General features: G+C 41.6%; 1 pseudogene; it reads right to left on the bottom strand.

Annotated features, from left to right (window-relative positions):
- Positions 1–95: 95 nt before the first annotated feature.
- On the bottom strand, positions 96–1182 carry LOC117702427 (ribosome biogenesis regulatory protein homolog; annotated as a pseudogene).
- Between the last annotated feature and the right edge of the window lie 17112 nt (positions 1183–18294).

Genomic DNA, 18294 nt, shown 5'->3' with positions numbered 1-18294 from the left:
AGGCAAACCTGTCACTTCAATGTCAATCTCACTGAGGACAGCAGCCACCTCTTGAGCCAGCCTGCAGCATGCATCACTTAATCTTTAGTACAGTCCTAGCTTTTCAGAACAGGTCCAGAGGGGAGATACTTCCTCCTCTTCCCACCTTGGCGCGGCACTCCTGTCTTCTTGCCCCCTGACTCAGGCGGCCTGGAATGCTTCTTGCCTCCCAGGCCTCCTTTCCTTTTCTCTCCCTGATCCAGCAGGCAGGCTGCCCTTTCTCTTGCAGGAAGGTCCTGGCAGGCCCCCTTTTCTCTTGACTTTCTGGCTCATCTTCCTCTTCTTGGCAGGCTCCTCTTGGACCTCTTCCCTCATCTGCTTGTTGGTGGCCCTTGTCATGTTCAGCTGAGGTTTATTACTGTTCATGATTCGAAGTAACTCCCACTGGTTCTTTTTCTTGGCTGGGAAGTCCCCAAAGGAGGGCTGAAACTTCCTCTTCTTGCCAGAGCTTTGGGGCGCTTTCTCCTTGGGGAGGCGCTCCTGGAAGCTTCCCACCGAAGTTCCTCCTTACTCTGGTGTCCCTTAGGGTGCAGCCCAGCTGAGCTGGGCATCTGCATCTTGTGCTCGCGGGCCAGGTTCCACAGAAGGTTCATCTTTCTTGGCCACGCGTTCTTTCTTAGCCTGAATCCTCTTGGTGAACTGGTCTTCCATGGGGTTGGAGCTCCCGGGCACCTTGATGAGCCATTCCTTAGTGTCATCCTGTGCGCGCTTGTAGACCCAAGGCACCCCCACTGGCCACTCACCTCGTCCCACACGAGGTTGGTCTTCTTTTTGGGACGGATGGGATGCCCTTAAGGCCAGCGGGTGAGGGGCAGGGGCCAGGGCAGCAGCTTCTCGCAGGGCAGGCATATGGCAGGCTCCAGCAAGCGCAGTACCACCGCCTCCTCCATGCGCTCCATGGTCTTCAGCTGCCAGTAGCTGGTTGATGAGAAGCTGCATGTTGTCCCGCGCCAGGGCCCGCAGCTCAGCCTCCAGCGAAGGCCTGGCCTGGCGCAGCACTGTCGGGGGATTGTGGTCCTAAGCCAGCAAGTTGCCCAGGTCGAATTCCACCTCTAGCTCCTTGTGCACCTTGATGAGCTGCAGCTTCTCCACCTCCTCTTGCTCTGCCTTGGCCAGCAGTTCCTCTTCTCTCTTGCCATCCATGGCTCTTGATGCACACCTCTGTTCCCTCACTTTGGGGCAACAGCAGAATGTGTCCCTACTACAGCAATACTCTGTTTTATATTTCTGAAAGAGATGAATTAATGATCAGAAAGTTTAGAAAAAGCTATTTAACTATCTAGTGAACTCCTGCAGACACGATCTGCTTTTCAACAAATTATACTTCTCTGTCCACCGTGATTCGTGCCAATCAGCAATTCAAAAAAAAAAAATTTGTGTTGAACAATTTGTTGTTTCCACAGGGAATAACAAGAAATAAAAATTTTAAAGAAATTAAATGAAATAAATTTAAAATTTAAATTTAAATTTAAAATAAAATTAAATCAAATGAAGACCACAGAGTGTTTCCTATCATGTTCTTTTTGAACTGCTTGCTTATTTAAGTCTTTTTTTTTTATAGCTCCAAGTGTGCTGGAGGAGAAGCTTCCACTGCTGTCAGATGTTCGGGTTCCCCTTACAGCAATGCCTGAGTATTAGAATGACCATTAGATTTTTGGTGAAGACACCTATACCTCAGTCACATTCTTGGTGTTTTGAGTCAATGAATGTAGAATATAGGGGTGAGCCTTTAGTATAAAGACACCTGCAGAGGTCAGCATGCATAACCAGGGTTCGCAATAAGTGGAGATCAAGGGCAAGACATTTTGTCTTTTGCTAGCTGGCATAAAAGAGATCTAACTGGAGATGACCCCATTGCAGGTTTTATTCTAGACTACCTCCCTTTGATTATTGACACAAAATAAGAGGAAACCTTCAACAAATCTCAGTAGGACTCCCAACTTTAAGGAGATGACAGGACAATTGCTGTGCAGCATTGGAGAAAATCATGATGACACTGAGCAGCAGATGTGGCTGCTGGGAAAGAAAATAGCATGCAGATCAGGAATGCTTTGTACAGCCTTGGGGTTCAGCCAGGACCAAAGCCTGTCACTAATCACTGAATGCCTTATACATTTCTAACTTCTGGTTGTACTTACAGATCAATATACTCTCAAGAATAGAAGGTCATGGTGGGTATGTGGTGCCCTAATCTTTTTGAGATAAAGTATTTTTGTAAAATTGTGTGGGTGTGTGTTTGTGTTTGTGTTAGCCTGAGATTTGAGGGAAGCAAGGAGGGGCCTGGTAGCACAGTCACTACCCAGAGTAAAGGCAGTAGGTAGAGCAAAGATACAGGCAACATCTACCATCCCTCTCCCTGCTAGCCTTGAACAGAAATATTTACCATCACAGACTTGTATCCTCTGCTGCAGGTTCCATCCTCCTGGGCTTGTCTGAAGCTTAATCTAAACACTCTTTTGATTGTACTTCAACATGATTTATTTACCACCTCCACCTTTAGGAGAGTTTTCAATTCTGCAATTCATCTAATAAAGCGTAATCTGCATTGTCATGCAGGATGAGACAGGAGAGATCTGCTCCAACCCTGACAAAAAGAGATCCTGAGGCATGATCAGGAACCCACTCTAATGCCCTACATGCAGGCCTCAAAGTTTAAACACTGAGCATGCCTACCCCAAGTATGTGACCCTAGAGATCTCAAGAATCTTCTGTCTTTGGTTGGGTGTGATCCAGTGCATCTGATACACCACACAAGGAAAGACAAAAGTCCAGCCATGTGCTGGATAGATGGCTTATCCATTTGAGACTTTGTTTCTTAGAAGATCTAAAGAGTCACATTAAGAATCCTCCATCTCCGGTGCTGGAGAGATAGCTCAGCAGGTAAGAGCACTGACTGTTCTTCCAGAGGACCCAGGTTCAATTCCCAGCATCCACATGCCAACTTACAACCATCTATAACTACATGATCTGGCACTTTCACAGACATACATGCCGGCAAAACACCAATGCACATAAGATAAAAATTAAAAAAAATCCTCCATCACTTCTGCTCCATGTGTAATCCATTGACCTCTTCTGGCCTCGAGAGAATTGTATGCATGTAGTGTACAGACATACAGCAGGAAAAACACCCATACACATAAATGAAATAATGCAAAAACAGAAACAACGCCCTAACCAAATTAAAAAAAAATATCATCAAATACATTTTCCAGGCCAAGAGAACAAAATTCATCATCAGTAGAACAACACCACCACCAAAACAAAACAAACAAACAAACAAACAAAAATCCTAATATCTGCCAAATGATCTGGGAATTCATGATCTCTGCTTTGCAGTTATAAGTGATGCTACCATTCAAGGAAATAAAAGGCACACAGCTCTGTGGTTACTAATTTCTTTGATATTCCCTTAGTGAATTTTATTTCTTGGGATGTATTAGAGAAACGCTCTTGTGTTTCTCCTCTGTTTGTTCATCATGAGCTTCCATGGAGTAGTGCATTTTAACATAGCTGAATTTATGACCACAAAGATACAGCATGGATATGTTTTTCATCATGAAGTTAGGTCCACAGATTTTGACACACTATCCACACCAAAAGCACAATTCTCTGTGTAGCTGTGACTGTTTGGGAACGAATAATGAAGACTAAGCCACATTACACTTGAAGAGGTCCATTCCTACCTGGTACTTCTTGTGTTACAAGACTGTGAACCACACATGAATACAGAAGGTTCTTATGAGATAAAAATTAGAGATTATGTTTTTATTCATAAGAATACATTAAATTTATTCAATACAAGCTTAAAGTAGGAGAGTCAAAGTATGTAGTACATAGCCTTAACAAAACATCAAATTAATTATAGTAACAAAAACAAATAAATGACAAAACTTCAAATGAAAAGAAAGAAAATCATATACTCAAGGAAATCAAAAGTAACCCAAACCAAAACACAGTTCTTAAGCTAAGCAGCATTCTCGTGCTGTAGATTTTGCAACAGAGACCTACAGTCTGTTGATGGCCTTAGAAATATAGTGCAAAGACTGTGACTAATGGTAATAATGTCTTCAAGATGAATGTAGCTATGCCCCAATTGGGGTGGGGGTGCTGTTGGACAAGTCCTTGCAAAGCAAAAAAGGAGTCATGTTACAGACAATACCTCAAAGTCCTTAAAATTCGCTTGACTTATCTCCATGAAATTATTCAGGATGACCCATGAGGACAAGCAAAATTTGCATTCTCAGGCACCTCCTGGATGACCAGCATATCTTAATGACCCTCAGCACTTCTCTGACATGCTTCCAAACATGCACACTTGCTGAACCAGAGGCTAGACAAAATAAAGGCCTTTATGATATATAGTTACCCAAAGAAAGGAAGAAAATTCAGCCCAAGATTTCCATGGTTACAGGGATGAGATGCAATGGTGGTTCACGTGCTTTGTACAATCAGTGCTCCTGGTGAAGAATTGTGTCTGTGGGACACCTTGACCTATTCTGTGCCCTGTTTGAGTTTCTGTTGGAGTATTTCAGACATAGGGGAGCAAGACATAAAGGCCTGGTGAGGACCTGTCATGTCAGCTATCCAGCAAACACCAGGCTTATTCCGCAGGACAATCCAGTATGACCTTTGAGCTAAGGTCTTTCCTTGTATCCCCAAGCAGTGCCACAGAGCATCTGGGCCTAAATTTTTTTCTCAGATTTAATAAACAGCTTACAAGTTAATTGTGAACTACACACTGTTCTGGAGCTAAAATAAAACAACACATTTCTCCAATAGTCCATATATATTATATTGAAAAATAACTGCATAACAATGTCTGAATAGAACACTGTACAGAGGTCTTCTAGGGAGCCTAGCAACCATTCAAGTGAAGGCTGTTATTATATCTAGAGTGCAGGAACCTGCCTGGGTTCCTCTTGTGAACCCCTCCATCTCTGAATCCCCAGAGAATCCATCTCCCAGAATCCATGCTCACTGAAGAGATACTATAATCAGCAAGAGTGCGTGGTATACAAATCTTCCCAAGGGAAAGCATTGAACTGTAAAAGGGATATTAATGAAGAAAGATGTGATACCACTGCTAATAGAGAAGAGCAGAGATGGGACACAGACCCTTAGCCAGCCTTGTTGACTCTCAGGCTCATGGATATGACATGGCAGCCTCCTACTCACCTCCATGTACCACAGTCTTTTATTTTCCTACAAATGATTTCAATAAAGAAATAGATTTGCTCTACAACCAGTTTCAATAGTGATGAATAGTTTTTCTCTACCAACTGTTGAATATCTGACTTTACACCATTATCTGTCTCCTTTGGTTCTATTGAGTTAGGTGGAGAGGCATGATGACCTGCTACTGTATTTGATGTTTCTGTGATGCAAAGTGAACTGATAGAGTACTTTCTCATTAAAGCTGGACTGTGTTATCATTTAAGATGTTTGCTGACCAAGTGTATATATGTATAGATACATATGAATATGTACATATATGTTCAGAAACAAACCAGTTCATGCCTTCGTACATGCACACACACACATGCACACACAGAGACATACCTAAATACAAACTTGTATATACAAGTAACCATACTACAAACACCTAAACAAGCACCTACCAATACAGAAATACACAACATAAAACTGCTAACACACACATGGACAAAAGCACAGAGACACACACACACACATAGACACACATAGAAACACACAGAGACAAACACATCAATCCAAAGATTGCTATGTTTCAGCACATTTCCTGACACTTGAGAAGGGAGTTGGACCTAAGCTGTGTAGTAGGCTCTTAGACAAACCCAGGCTCTGCTGGTCAGGCCTGTACTTATTTCTGTTTCCAAAACTTTTCCCATGCAGATACTTGCTGATCCTACAAGAATTAATAAGCTCTATATAGATAGGCTGGTCCACACAATTCAAGATACTAAGAAAGAGGGTTTTAAGAACATCCTCCAGAAAGCTTCAAGAAGAAACCTGAGTGTTGGAGATGCAGATGCTCCTCTTGCTGCCACCATATGGTAGGCATTGAGAGGAAGAGTGCTGTGTGAAAGTCCCTGGGTCATGGAAGGACCCAGAGTTGGAGATTCTGGAAGAAGCTTGATATCTGGGCCCACTGGATTCTGAAGATCAACAGATGGCCAGTTATAAGAACCCAGGTGAGATGGCCTCAGTGGTCAGTCAACCAAGCCCACTGCTTTCCCACGAGACTAGGGAACCATCCTATGTGTCACTGGGGTTCCTGGACTCTTGCCCTTTTCCCTCTAAGAGCCTCATACTCCCTTTTGAGAATGAGAGACTGGTGGTCAGGTTCCAAATGGTCATTTAAATAGGACCACCAAATCCTTGGAGACAACTTTTGTCTCATATGTGCAGCTGTTTTTGAGCACCCCTTTGTGCCCCATATCCTGCTCTGGTTCCAAGAGTACCATGTTTGCTTCCTGGTTGTTCCGCAAATGGGTGTACCAACCAACCCAGGGATAGGAATTTGTAATGAACGAGGGAAGGGCTGGAAAGGGGAATCTGAGGTCATATGGTAAGATTTGGGAACGGTGGGCTGGGCTAAAAATGAAATTATTCACTTTTAAGTTTTGGCAATATGGGTTCTGTTTGTTTGATAAGTATTATTGGGTTGGAAAACTCACCTGTGCTTTACATGGAGCCTAGGTTTGTAGGATAAGACCCATCCTGGGTCACCAACACCCTCCTCCCTCCCCCTAGGGATTTAAGGCTAATGACAAGAAATTCATGAGAAAGCACAGTGGGCCAAGTTGTGTGTCTGAACCTGGAACAGACAGCATTGGCTTCGTTCATGTGAATAAAGTGGTTTTTTACATCAATAACAACAAACTGAAAACAATAAAATCTGTAAAAATGTGGAGAGAGCTACCATGTTCTTCCTCTCTATGAGTAGCTTACCCTTGTAGCAATGACTTGAGACCAAATAATACCAGGAGCTCTGCTGGGAGGTGACAGATGATTCAAAGATGCTTGTCAGATAGCTCAACCAAAGCAGGAAGTTTCAGATTCAGTGAGAGATCTGGGCTTATTCTGCAGAAAGACTGCAAAACCACATGTAATTAACTGGCCTCTCAGCATACCCACCAATATACATATTGGCACAGACATGCATATCCCCCTCCCCCAGACACACCAGAAATCATAAGTGAGCAGGAAACAGTAAGCAGACCTCAATGCTGGAGGATCCATTGAATGTAAAAAAGCTAAAGTTTCAAGTGAGACCCAGGACTGTGCTATCCATCCCTTAGGGACTAAAAACGCTTAGTGAGCAGCTTCTTCTGCAGACTAGGTTGAGAGAGTTGGAGAAATTTTTTTTCTTGAAGCCTAACATCTCTCCCACTAACCCTCAGCCAGAGAGAAGCCTTTCTTCACACATCCCTGTTCATCCAGTCAGGTCCTGGATAGAAGCTCCAGGAAAGAACCCTAGCAACACTGACATGAAACAGGACTGACAAGCTGCTACTCAGGCTCTGTCACTGTAAACCAAGGTCTAGACTGGGTTAAGAGACCATTTTGCAATGCAGGGAAAAGGGAAAGAAAAATACAAACCCCCTGCCCTGGGCCCACTTCCCCAAAAAATAAGACAATGAGAACCACTCATTTTGCAATTCCAGTGGGCACTAAAACAAATTGCTTCCTACCTGTGACATCATATGAACCCTACAAAGCAAATGAGTAACAGTCTCTGACTATATAACTCAAGGCTCTGTGCTCCTGTCAAGTAGGCACCCAAATAAAACCCCTCTAGCATAATGGCCTGTAGGTGTGTAATGTGTGTTTAGCTTATCTATCTTAATGAACTGCAGTTTGTAATTGAGTAGGAGGTGTTGCTTGCCAATCATGCAGTTTCTTGAAAGAGGCTAACTCCACAAAAGTCTTGTAAATTATCGCAGAACAACTGGATAAGATATAGTAGAGTCCCTAGATAAGGTGGAGGATGGTTCCATGGGCTTGACTCTGTTTATTAGTACTGAGGGCAACCTGCCCCTGATGCTTCATGCATCGTACCTATTGCTGCTTGGTACATAGGTCATAGATCTTCACACAGCACCCTTCCATGTTACCTCTGGCCCTGAGGGAGTCATTAAGTCTATGTCCTCAGCATTGAAAGCAAGAAACTCATAAAGGAAGGCAAATAGTTTGGAGGAGAGCCAAGAATCCCCCTTTGTTATTAATGTCCTTCCCACCAGCTGTGATAAGCCCTCTTTCCTATAGATCATAACATCCACATATGCAGTAACTAAAGCATAGTGGCGTCCTGATACTTGATAACAGGTCTTCTTTTTCACCATATATTTGGTCTATAAGTCTTAGGTCCAAATCGTTTCTGTTGTAATAAATGCTGAAGCCCCTGTGTACCTGGTTCCATGTTTAATGAAGATTTCCCACCCATCCTGAGGGATGCATCAGACTCTTACATGAAATCTGGAAGTAGTTCTAAACCGATCTCTTTCATCATGTTTGTTTCCTCTTACAGTTACTGATGAGCATCTGTGGGTCATCATCTGGCAAGATTGATGCCAGAGGGGTTTTCAAACCAGATTCTAGGATGGTTCAGAAATAGGACCTGCTGCTGTTTCACACGTGCATTAAACAGCTAGGGTTTTGGTGTTCCTTTGAGAAGAGTCTCAACTGCATGGGGTGAATGTAAGTATAAGATGCTAACCCAGAGTTAACTTCTCTGCTTCTTTCACTAGAATCCTGGTAGCCACCACAGCTCTTAAACAAGTAGACCAACCTGACTATACAGTAGCTTGGACAAGTCTAGTACACTGTGATTCCATGGGCATACAATGTGTGGTTCCACACCCTTTGCAGTAACTTTTGTTTCATGGGCCTATAGATGAAAAGGTTTGGAAGTATCCTAAAGTGCTATGGTTAGAACCAAAATCACCTGTCTTCAAAGTCTCAAAGATGATTTGTGCAGACTCATTCCAGATCAGAGAACCAATGGCCTCATTTGTGCTGGGAATTTTTCATTGGGAGGATTTTAATTATTCTTTCTACTCCTATAGGGGACATGGGATTGTTTAGATAGTTTACCTTATCTTGATTTGATTTGGGTATGTGGTATCTGTGTATAAAATCATCCATTTCATCTAGATTTTCCAGATGTGTTGAGTATAAGCTTTTCTACTAAGACATAATGAATTTTAAATTTCCTGTTTTTGTTGTTATGTCTTCATTTTCATTTCAGATTTTGTTAATTTGGGTACTGTCTCAGTGCCCTTCACTTAGTTTGGCTAAGGGTTAATCTAGCCTGTTGATTTTCTCAAAGAACCAGCACTTGCTCTTGTTGACACTTTGTATCTAGCTCTTTGTTTCTATTTGGTTGTTTTCAGCCCAGAGTTTGAGTATTTCCTGCTGTCTACTCCTCTTAGATAGGTTTGCCTCTTTTTGTCCTAGAGACCTCAGGTGTGTTGTTAAGTTGCTGTGCTAAGATAACCACAGATTCCTTATTAAAGCACTCAGTACTGTGATTTTTACCCTTAACACTGCTTTTCTTGTGTCCCAAAAGTTTGGGTATGCTGCATCTTTGTTTTCATTGAATTATAGAAAGTCTTTCTTTATTTCTTGCCTGTGACTCTGGTTATAACAATCCTGTGGGTGTATGGGTATGATAAGACCCTAGGAAGTACTCTACAAAAGGAGCAGAATGCTCTTATGACCCCTGTGTGACCTCACCTTTGTCATGTTTGTGGGCTTTTGTAGTGGTGCTATGAGCCCAGCTGGTAAGTCCTGGAATAGATCCATAGTGTCCCATTCTCTTTTTCTCTTTCAGGATACTAATGAGGGTAGATTTGATGAAAATATAGTCTTAATCCAAATAAGCATCCCATTAATCCTTGTGGACCATCTGGATGAAGCACCAAGTTCCCGGATAGTTCTGCATGAACTTCCCAAACCCAGCCAACTGGAGGCAGAAGAAATCCAAGCAAAAGGCATCCATAACCAGCACTGCCAGCACTTCCACAAGCACAGGGTAATGTGGCTTGAGTGGAAGAAGAGATGTGTTCAAGACAGCTGGCACTCCAGTACCATAGCCAGCACCTACCATGTCTAGACCAGCACAAAAAAAGAGCATGAAGGAGGAGGCTTCACATAAATGATTGCCTGGGTCAGGCAGCAGTTCCTGTAGACTTTGGGTTTGCTGCTAGGCAGCCAGCACCTCTGGACTGACTGACACTTGCCCAGCGTCTTGTTTACTGCCATGCCACACAGTCACACTTAGAGCACAAATATGAGTGATGCAGGGGTGAAGGACCATAGGACCAAGACCCTTAGTGCACCTGCAGCACCAGCAAGATCACATTGACCATCAGCCATGCAGAAAAGAGCACACTGCCTATAATCAGAAAGGACCTAAGTTCCACTTAAGTGGATGGTCAGAAACAATAGGACTCATTCAAGGTCCCTGCTCCATTAAACTGGAGGGGAAGCTACAGTCCAGCCAGATGTGGTGGAGACCTAAGACCTTCCTTTTGTAGCTAAGCATAGAGTTAGTTCAGCAGAGAAAGTCTGCAGGAGGCAGTGTTTTGTTCACAGTTATATCCCCTATCTTAGCATCAATAATAGTGTCTAGGATGGGTAACCGTATGTGGGATGAATCTCCAGGTGGGGCAGTCTCTGGATGGCCTTTTCTTCAGTCTCTGTTCCACAGTTTTTCTCTGTATCTCCTCCCATGGGTATTTTGTCCCCTTTTCTAAGAAGGACCAAAGTATCCACATTTTGGTCTTCCTTCTTCTTGAACTTCATCTTGTATACAAATTAAATCTTGGGTATTTCCAGCTTTGGGGATAATATCCATTGATCAGTGAGTGAATACCACATGTGATTCTTTGTGATTGGGTTACATCTCTCAGGATGACATTTTCTAGTTCCATCCATTTGCCTAAGAATTTCATGAAGTCATTGTTTTTAATAGCTGAGTAGTACTCCATTGTGTAAATGTACCACATTTTCTGTATCCATTCATCTATTGAAAGGAATCTGGGTTCTTTCCAGATTCTGGCTTTTATAAATAAGGCTTCTATGAACATAGTAGAGCCTGTGTCTTTCTTATATGTTGGAGCATCTTTTGTGTATATGCCCAGTAGTGGATGTTGCACATTTCTTTAGGTGCTTCTCAGCCACCTGGTATTCCACAGTTGAGAATTCTTTCTTTAACTCTGTATCCCATTTATTAATATGGTTATTTGATTCTCAATTCCATCTTCTTGAGTTCTTTGTGTATATTGTATTATTAGCCCTCTTTCAAATGCAGAGTTAGTAAAGATGTTTTCCCAATCTGTTGGTTGCAATTTTTTTCCCTATTAACAGTCTCCTTTGGCTTACAGAAGTTTTGCAATTTTATGAGGTCTCATTTTTCAATTCTTGATCTTAGTGCATTACCAGTGGTGTTCATGTGGGTATATGAGTACAGATGGGAGCCTCTCTCTATGTGTTTTTGTGAATGTGTGTATCTGTGTGTGCACATATGGCCATGTGTGAAGGTCTTCGTACAATATTGTATGTGTGTATGAGCACACATGCATTCACATATATGTTCTTTCCCAGGTATGGGTGAGCATCTGTGTCCTCATGTTGAGTATATGTGTAGGTGTGGATGCCTGTATGAGCTTTTGTGGCTGTGGTTGCTTCTGTATGTTTGAATGTGTCAGTATGTGTCTCTCTGTCTGTCTGTCTGTCTGTCTGTCTGTCTGTCTGTCTGTGTTTCTATGTATTTTCTCATACACATGTTTGTGGTTTTTTGCACATGTTTATGTTCACTTGCTCATGGAAGGAACATCTTTAACAATGATTGTACCCACCTTAGGTGAGAAAGTACTATGGCCACTCAGGTTTTTACCACTCTGTATCAAACATTGCATGAAGCCACCCAACTTTTTACATGTCCACCCTGGTACAAACAAAACCTCTGATTGTAAATATAAAAGTTCTCAGGAGTTTGTAGAGGCAAAAAATGTTCATTTACAATACAATCATTTGGAGGAAACCAAAGGAATGGGGTACACAAAGGTTAGGAGGAGGCTGCTGTGGCAAATCAAGGTCCTAGGGAGGCAGAAAGGGTAGCTTGGAAGTTGTGTCCCTTCTCTGTCCTGGGTAAATGGTAACAGCTCACTGGACGGTCAGAGGTTCACTGTTTCTCCCCTACAGCCTGTTTTCTTCTAATCCTCAATGCCAGCTAGCATTTTCTTTCCACCTTTGCCAAACACTGAATCAGTTATCCTGTCTTTAGAACTTGGCCTGGATTTTGTTCTTTGAGAGATTAGAGTAGCCGTGTGTTCGCAGGTGCTTCCAACACAAGCGGAATTCACATAGCCATGGTGAGGTGTGAGAACAGGTCTGTCTCAGTGCAGTGCAGCCCACTTAGGCTCCTGATACACTAAAGCTCTGTGTCAGCAGCACTCAGTACCTTCTTTTATCCCAAACTTGTTCACACTGTGTTAAAATTGACTTCATGGAAATCTGGGGGAGATGAGGACCCTTCAGATATTGCTTTTGGCAGTGCATGGTAGAGCCCTGCCAGAAGTCATGTACCATTCTTCAGAAAGTTGAACTGCAGTTTCCAGGTGACCTAGTGATTCCAGAATGAGAAGTGGGTGTCCACAGAGAAACTAGGGGATATTTGGATTTTAGCAGCATTCCTTAGAGCAGCCCCAAATTGAGATTATCTCAATGTTCTTCAATCAAAGAATTAAAATGTACAATATGGTCCAGCCCTTCCATGAAATATATTTTGGTATGAAATCATAAATCATTTGGCCATGAGATCATCAGCCTTCTGCTAGCCAATCAAATCCCTGATAAAATCACCTTACAGGGATTAAAATTTTACTTTGCCTCCTGTTTGTGAAGATTTTCTAGTTTCCTGACCTCATTGCTCTGTGGTTAAGAGAGCTCCTTTTGGAGAAAACTGTTTCTCTTAAAGCAAGAGGGAAGCAGTGTGTGAGAGCAAGGGGCTGGTCCTTGCTGGGGAACTAAGCCTTTCCTATACAGCCTGGAGAACTTGCTAAGTGTGCCTTGTTGCAAGGAAAGGACTCCCATGAGTCCACTTGACTGTGCACTTTGTCAGAGTTCTCTATCTCTTCCTCCCATTGTGATCTTTTTCCATCTGACAAAAGTTAACTTTCTTTTCTACAGTAGTGCAGGTTATAGCCACTTGCATTAGCATTAATGGGAAACTGAACACATGATTGTAATGCACTGTGCTTTTCTGTGTTCATACATGTAGTTGTGTATGTTCACAAGTGTACATGTATCTGTGCAATCACACTGTAACACAAACACATGTGCTTATAATCCTCCATCAAGTCACAATTATCTACTGAACAAGAGCATAACAGACTGGAGGAAAGAGTGCAGTACCTGCTGAAGCAGAAGGAGTTGGTCACCTATTGGCAGTAAAACTGCAGCATTACTTGAGTGTCCTCCAAAAGAACTTAAGAGCTCAGGCTGGGAGGAAGGGTAAAACCAAGTGGGTCCCCTATATCTTTGTCCTTTTAGAGTTTCTTAACATTTGCCTGGTTCTCAGCTCTCCATATGTTGTGGATAATCCAGCATGGTATACTGTGATGCTATCATGATGCTACCCTGACAGAGTAAACACCAATAGCATCATACTACCTCTTCCAATCTGTGTTGAAGTAGACCCCATATTATTCACAAGTGTTGCTGAAGATAATGTAGTTTAGAGATGAGGACACTTCCTCTCTCTGTTGTATTAGTGGTTTGCTCTTCCAAAGGCAAACAACTGGAGATTCCCCAGTTTCACAGCTTGAGTAAAGTGACTGGCCAAGAGCCATGCAGGAGGAATGACAAATAACTTAAAACTTATGGAATGCAGCCCATGGGTTACCACAGCCACAGGGGTAGGCCTTGGTGTGGCATGGCCATTAAGATGACATTGGACATTGTGCTGTTATGAAGTACTGCTCTGCTTCTTGCCCTCACAACCCTCTGAATCTATGAGTTATTTGAAAACATTATGGGTGCTTCCTGTCCCCCACCTGACAGTGTCTCTGGCATTCACAATATTAATGCTTGATTTCTTTCAGGCATTGCTGGTGGAGCACATCCTGATTCAGTCACCACCCTGAAAAATATGTAGATTGTTGACAATGACCACCACCCTTAGAAAACCTTTGGGAGAATAAAGATTTTAGTGAAGGTCTGTAGCCATTTTTGGTACTACTGACTCTGATATAAAAACTTTAGGGAACACCATGAAGATCAAAGTCATACTTAAAGATATGGACCTTTTTTGTTCAGAGAACAAAACCATGGTAGCACTGGCTTACAGGACTCTCACTGAGGGTGGAAGGGGGCTAATTGATTTTGTATACCCTTATTTTGCCCTCAGCTTCCTGATAGGACTTATAAAGAATTGCTAAGGAGTAGATACACATTTTGAGGATTTAAGGTAGATATGACTGATTTTTATATAAATGTTTACATTTGTGATACTTTTAAGAATTTTACAAGATTACTTTAAAATAAATAATAAAATAATTACTTCTTTTTTATTACAACAAATTGCTGCCTTTCAGTAAGAGAAACTAGCTGAGAAATTTGCCTTCTTTGCTTATACTTTGTTAATCTATAATAAGTTGCTTGGTTATGAATGTAAGTAGGTTTTTAAAAATAATTTGTTTTTTTACCTTAATACGTAATGTTATTTCCTTTAATGCTAATGATGTATTAACACATTGTTTTTATCATAATTATTTACTGGTAGGAAACTAAAACACAATCACATTGTAATTGTATACAGCTTGAAAGAATTTGCTGGGACATATAAACAATGGAGGAAAGAATAAAGCATGGTGTGGTGTGGCTGGATAATTGTCTCTTCCATCCATCGACCATGTGTGTACATGTGAAGGTTGTGTTAGAGCGGGTTGGAACATTGTTTCTACTCTTTACCAATTGTGTTACTTATGTATGTATATATGTGTGGAATACTTAGAGCCTGCATTTTGGAGCTTTGCTGTAAACATTTACTGTGTGAATATGGATATGTCTATCTGTAGGTCTGAATACATGTGTGTGTGTGTGTGTGTGTGTGTGTATGTGTGTGTGTATCTATGTACTTTTGAGTACATTTGACCTCTTTGGACAGAAGATAATCCCCATGGATTTGTTGAATCTTGAATTAGCACACAGGCATGAAAGAGTTGGCTGAAAGAATCACACAGTGGTCAACACATTACAGGAATAGCCTGCTCTAGACTTAATTCTTCTTCACAGAGCAGATATCAAATGCTTTATATATTATGCCAGAAGAGAGCAATAAATTATCAAAAAGCATCCCTTAGGTCAATGAAGTGTATTTTATGAAATACCACACAATGTTAAACCCTGTGGGAAGTAACAATTACATGGTTAGAAATTTTCAGATAACTCCCTGACACTCAAGAACTATGTTGAGTATTGTTAGAAAATGTGAAGCCAGCTTAAAGGCATGTGCACAGAAGGCACCATTTCAAAAGTATCCAGAGGCAGCATGATGAACTACATTCAGGGCAAAGATGTTGTCTCCCAGACCCAGAAATTCTGATGAGATCCAGCTATGAATAAAGGAATCATATATGGGATTCACTTATGAATCAGGTGACAGTACAACTGGAAAACAACAACAAACATGACCTTCAGGGAGAATGACCTGAGCTTTCAACCAGTGTTGTACCTGCAGCTGATGAGATTCATGTATGAGCCTCAGATGGCCAAAACATCAATGTGAAAGACAAATTCAGCTTCTCAGATTAATCAACATTTGCTGAATCTTGGTGGAAAAAAAGAACCTAAGGACACTGCAAATTATTTACCATGCAGTCATGAATCCCACTGGAGAGAATAATGATAGATAGTATGTGGTTAATCTGAACCACAAGGATGTCTACAAATGGTCTAAGTTGGGGGTGATGTGGTGTGCTAACAGTGTATAACAGAGATGGTTATGCTCTCTTTCAAGATGGGTGCTCCTAAACTTATGGAGCATGAGGTACTGTGGACTCTTCTAGATACATGCTGTCCATTGTGTGTGTCATGAAGGATGTGTCCAGGATATGAAGTGCATCATCCACAAGTAAGTTAAACCCAGTGTCACAGACAGAACTTAGGATTCCTGCTCCACTCTTAAAACGTTTGATAAATGATGACATATTAGAGTTTCAGAGGGATCATCTCAAAAGTGTAATTGTAAAACTTACTGTGAAATAGCATTTCAGAGAATTCTGCTGCAACTGTTTAACTGCCACTATTTATTTCTCAATGTTATAGGTCTGGACCAGGTCATTATTAGACATACCTGTGTGGGAACAGTAAGAACTTGTATCATAATTCAAGCTAAGAACCTAAGAAACCTATGTGCAACTAGTGTAAAAAGTGCCTACTTGGGAATGAACAAAGCTTTAAGAGAATTAGGCTCAACAGCCATTCCACAGCCAAGGAAGCAATAGCATATCCAGGTCAGTGCTGCTGTGTGCTGGATGTGCCTGAAAAAGCAGGAGGATAGCTATGAGTATCCACAACAAAGCATCAAGAACCCTTAGGATGGTAGAAATTATAGTCTATATTATATTGTGTACATTATATTATATATTACATTACAAAATTATTGGTGTACATCAAGAAGTTCATCTTCTTAGGAGTAGAATTACTTGCGCAGAGGTAACATGAGGGTCCAGATAGGCAAGAGAATTCTGTTTGTACACAGAGGTGTGTGGGATACCCCTCTTGCTGAGCTTGCACCAGGCAGGACTTCAGAGAAGGCAGAAGCACATCCATAGTGGCTCAGAATTCAGGAGAAAAATTTCAAGAGTTAAAATTAATACTTGTTTTGATCTGCCATCTGATAATCTTTAGAGAAGATGAGTTAACTAAAGTTAAAAGTCTTTGCTCAAAAGCCTATAATACCTTTAATCCTTAGCTTTGGGAAGGCTGCACCTAAAAAGCCTCAAAAAAAAAGCCTAAGAAGCATTGTCCTGATAGGCTATTACCTCTAAAACTGCCTTTACACCCTGTCTTCAGGGCTGTCCACATGGTTTAGTTCAGTGCTGCGCAACTGCAGCAAGAGAACTCTGCTCATCTTGATTGTTTGTTTGTTTGTTTGATTGATTGATTGATTTTGGTTTGGGTTTGTTTGGTTTGGTTTGGGGTTTAGGCTTTTTGTTCCATTGGTTTGTGGTTTTGATATTTATTTTTCTTTCTTTTGTTCTGGTCATTATTTTGGTCTTTTGCTGTGGCAATATACACTGACTATACTGATCTAGCTGATTAGAGATTCCTTTAAGCCCCTATTAAGTGAAATGGCTGCATTTTTGTGAATTAAAAAATCAGTTTCCAAGTCTTCACTTTTTGACTGCTGTGTGTTGGCACACTCCTGTAGGCCCAGAATTCACAGACAGAGATGGATCTCTATGAGCTCCAGGCACCATGGGCTACATGGTGAATTCCCAGCCAGCCAGTTCTACACAGTACTTTTTAGGGGGCATGGATGTCATGACCTACTCTGTGGATACCCACTTAATAATGAAAAATGTATCCATACTCTATCCTTTAGGTCATGTACTTAGAAACCCCTAAAATATGGTGCACACATTCACATGTTTCTGAACTAGTCATGCAGACCAAATTAATGAGAGTCACAACTGTATTGTTCTAAAGCCTCTTAGGAAAGGAGTATTCATTCTGGGTGTATACAAGAAACCAGGAAATCCAGAGCCATCTGCCTCTCATTTCCTTGAAATACAGCCTCCGTAATAACTGTATACTTGAAAAGATTTCCCAGATTGAGACTTCCCAGATTTCCATGTTGAGAAAACCCAGACATGTGGAGACTTGGCTTTATTCTTATCTAATATTAGTGTGGCTACACATTCAGAGCTTTTAGGGTTTTGCTTGGTTTTGGAGGGTTGTTGTTTATTTTCTTTTATTTATATGTAGCTTTCTCTGCTGGATGTCTGCACCACACACATGCAATTACTCCCAAGTCCAGAAGAGGTCATGGCCTTCCACCTAGAGCAAGAGTAATGGGATTGTTAACTGCCCTCTGGGTACTATTGTGGATGGACAAATGCTCTTAATGAAGAGACTTCTCTCCAGTCCCTACATTCGATCTTTTTCCTTCCAGACTTGTGTGGTTTCTTATTGAAAGAGATTACCCCAAACCAGAGATAGAAGTTACTGGAGACCTTTATTTAGGTACAGGTGCCTGAA

This window comes from Arvicanthis niloticus, unplaced genomic scaffold, assembly GCF_011762505.2.
Source record: "Arvicanthis niloticus isolate mArvNil1 unplaced genomic scaffold, mArvNil1.pat.X pat_scaffold_78_arrow_ctg1, whole genome shotgun sequence".
NCBI lineage: Eukaryota > Metazoa > Chordata > Mammalia > Rodentia > Muridae > Arvicanthis > Arvicanthis niloticus.
The sequence above is the reverse complement of the archived record's forward strand: the minus strand, read 5'-3'. Positions and strand labels throughout refer to the sequence as shown.